Here is a 3970-nt window from a genome sequence, read left to right as displayed (position 1 = left end):
ACCTGAGACCTCTACCATCTCAAAGGACAAAGGCAGCAGATACATGGGAACACCACCCTTGTAAGTTCCCCGCCAAGCCACACACCATCCTGACTTGGAAATATATTGCTGTTCCTTCACTATCGCTGGGTCAAAATCCTGAAGCTCTCTCCCTAACAGCACTGTGGGTGTACCTACTCCACAGACACCGAAGGGTTTTTTCTGTGCTGTAGACCTCTGTGACTCTATGTAGCAAATGGAATTCAATCCGGATATATGGGAGGTGATGCACTTGGGCAGGACAAACAAGGCAAGGCATGAGAATGGCAGGATCCTGGGAAGCACCGAGGATCAGAGGGACCTTGGGGTGCATGCACACCGGGCCCTTAAGGTAGCAGAGCAGGTGGATACAGTGGTTAAGCGAGGCTCAGAGTTTAAGAGCAGGGAGGTTATGCTGGAGCTGTTATAAAACATTGTATTGTGTGCAGTTCTGGAATCCACATTACAGGAGGGATGTGATAGCACTGGAAAGGGTGCAGAGGCGATTTACCAGGATGTTGCCTGGGCTGGAGAGGGTTAGTTATGAAGAAAGATTGCATCGACTGGATTGTTTTCCTTGGAGCAGCGGACACTGAGGGGGCCATGAATGAGATGTATAAATTACAAGGGGCATAGATAGAGTCGATAGGAACAAACCTTACCCCTTGGAGGAGGGGTCAATTACCAGGGAAAACAGATTTAAGGTGAGGGGCAGGAGTTTGAGAGGGGATGTGAAGAAAAACGTTTTTATCCAGAGTGTGGTGGGAGTTTGGGATTCTCTGCCTGAAAGGGCGGTGGTGGCACAGACCCTTATAACATTTAAGAAGTTTAGATATGCACTTGCGATCCCAGGGCATTCAAGGCTATGGGCCATGTGCTGGAAAATGGGATTAGAATGGTTAGGTGGTAGTTTTGGGCTGGAGCACACAGGATGGGCCGAAGGGCCTTTTCTGTGCTGTATGATTCTATGACCCTATGACACGGACTACAGCGGTTCAAGAAGGCAACCTCAGCACCACCTTCTCAAGGGCAATTAGGGATGAGTAAAACAAAATTAATAATAATCTTTATTATTGTCACAAGTAGGCTTACATTAACACTGCAATGAGGCAATTGCTGGCTTGGCTAGCGATGCCCACATCTCATGAAAGCATTTACAAAAATCATTGGAGGCCATGCCTTCAATTGCCTAGGTCTCAAGCTCTGGAATTCCCTCCCTACACCTCTCTACCACGCATGTTCATCCTTTAGCACAGGGCTAAATCACTGGCTTTGTAAAGCAAACCAAGGCAGGCCAGCAGCACGGTTCAATTCCCGTACCAGCCTCCCCGAACAGGTGCCGGTATGTGGCGACTAGGGGCTTTTCACAGTAACTTCATTTGAAGCCTACTTGTGACAATAAGCAATTTTCATTTCATTTCATTTTTAAACCAGTCCTTAAAGCATACCTCTTTGGCCAAGGTTTTGGACATCTGGCATAACATGTGACTTGGTGTTATACTTTGTTTTATAATTCTCCAAGAAGCATCTTATGACATTTTACTATCTTATAGATGCCAAATAAATATAAGTTGTTGCTGTGTATGTCAGTGTTGATTTATACATATGGAAAATGTACATTCCAAAATGCTGGGAAGGCTTCCTCAAGACCTCTGTTTAACTGTATTCTGTAAATGCGCAGAATATTCTCTTCTCCAACTGCAATGCTGTTGAATAGTGATGGATAGTGAGAAGTGGCAATTAAACATTCGTTATCACATCAAATAGAGATCTATTGGTTTGATAGAAAATGTAGGAAGACTTAGGAAATGCCAATAAACATCAAGCATCAGTGGTACCGATTGTATTCGTAAAAGATAAGAATGGTGTTCAGTATCCATCAGATTTGTTGGAAGGAAGATTATAAAAGTGACTTTGCTTGTCAACCGTTCGATAAAGAACAATCAGTTGTCTTTCCTTCTCACCCGTTTTTCTCAGTACATTTGCCCTACAGATTCTCATTGCTCTCTGATTGGGTGGCAGAGCAATCCAGTCTGCCAACACTTCCATAGGTTCATCGATATAGTTCCGCTGGGTGGAGAAACATACTTCCATGGGGGCGGCACAGTAACACAGTGCAACACAGTGCAACAGTAACGCACTGTTGCTTCACAGCATCCCGGGTTCGATTCCCGGCTTGGGTCACTCTCATTGCGGAGTCTGCACGTTCCCCCCATGTCTGAGTGGGTTTCCTCCGTGTGCTCTGGTTTCCTGCCACAAATCCCGAAAGACGTGCTTTTCGGTAATTTGGACATTCTGAATTCTCCCTCCGTGTACCCGAGCAGGCGCCGGAGTGTGGCGACTAGGGGCTTTTCACAGTAACTTCATTGCAGTGTTAATGTAAGCCTACTGTGACAATAAAGACTATTATATTATAAAGATTATTATTATAGTGCAGAGAAAGATCAGTTGGAGAGTTTCCTCGCCCTGGTTCAGGTAACCAGTTGTTACATAAAATCTAGTTTCTGAAAGAAATGGGACTGTAAATTCTATTTGAGATTGTGATTCTAGGATTTCAAAGTGGTTCCTAAGATGATCTTTATTACATTTTACTGACCATGTTTATGACTTGACATTCCGAGAGTAGATCATGTTTTGACAGTATGACATTCCTGAAGTATTACACTTCCGTTTTCTTTGTGAAGTCTGACTGAAAGATTGAAACGCCAAACTGCAACTTTATCTTCATTCAGTAAGGTAGGTTAACACAAATTAAAAGGAGGATTAATTTGATTTGTTTGCTTGCCTTTGTTTTGCCAATGAATCATAATTTGTTGAATCACTCTCTCGTGGAATATTTTCATCAGTTTGCTTCTGAAGCAATTTTGCCACATTTGGCTGGTCCTCATTATTCTGTTTGTACAAAGCGTCATCCTATCCTCCAGGGCATTCTGCATTTCTTTCTTAAAAGTTGAATGTACCCATTCAACTGGATGTTTATTGGAAAAACGGTATCTGTTACTGTCACACTGACTGGTCAGATGGAAATGTTAATTTGAAGAAAACTTGATTTGATAGTGGACTTTGATCGAAGAATTATTTTTTATAAAGTTACTCTCAGGTAATGCCTTCTTTGATGTCCATCTCTGAGAAATTAGCAATGAATCTCCTTGGAACACTGGATTTGTTGTGCTGATAATGCTCCAATAATAGCATAAAGCAGGGAATTCCAGGATTTTAACTCAGTGTTGACACAAGGGTGGCAGTACATGTTCAAGTCAGGTTAGTTTGTGGTTAGGAGGGCAATGTGGAGGTGATAGTGTTCCTATGATGTTGCGTATCTTGTATTTCTTGATGATTGATGATGTGGGACTGAGAGGCAGGCTTGGTGAGCTGCTGCAATGTGTCTTCTAGTTAGTACATATCGCAATCACAGTATGCAAGAGGTGGAGGGGTTGGATATTGACTCCAGTGGTAAAGACACCTAAAACAAAGTGGTAAAGTCAGGACGGTGTTCAACTTGGAGCCTTGACAAGTTGCTGCAGCGCATCTTGTAAATGGCACACATCACTATCACTGTGCCTTGGTGGTGGGGGGATTAAAGGTTCAAGGTTTTGGATGGTGTTGCTAGATCCATAGAATCCCTAAAGTACGGAAGATGCCATTCGGCCCATCGAGTCTGCACCCACCCTCGGAAAGAGCACCCTATCTAGGCCCACGTCGCTGTAACCCTGCACATCTTTGGACACTGAGGGCAATTTAGCATGGCTAATCCACCTCATTTGCACATCATGGCCATCTTTCTGTGTGTAAGGTGTAACTGAAGCCATGGAAAATCTTCCCATTGACTCCAGTTTTGTTGGGGATCCTTGATGCTTGTTCCTGAGAGGCTGGTGCAGGAAAGGGAGCGAATTCAGGGATGCGAAGAACTAAAAATTAAACAGAAGAATATTGAAACAGCACAAAATGCAGA

The sequence above is a fragment of the Scyliorhinus torazame genome, chromosome 21, assembly GCF_047496885.1.
Source record: "Scyliorhinus torazame isolate Kashiwa2021f chromosome 21, sScyTor2.1, whole genome shotgun sequence".
Lineage (NCBI taxonomy): Eukaryota > Metazoa > Chordata > Chondrichthyes > Carcharhiniformes > Scyliorhinidae > Scyliorhinus > Scyliorhinus torazame.
This window is presented reverse-complemented; position numbering follows the sequence as displayed.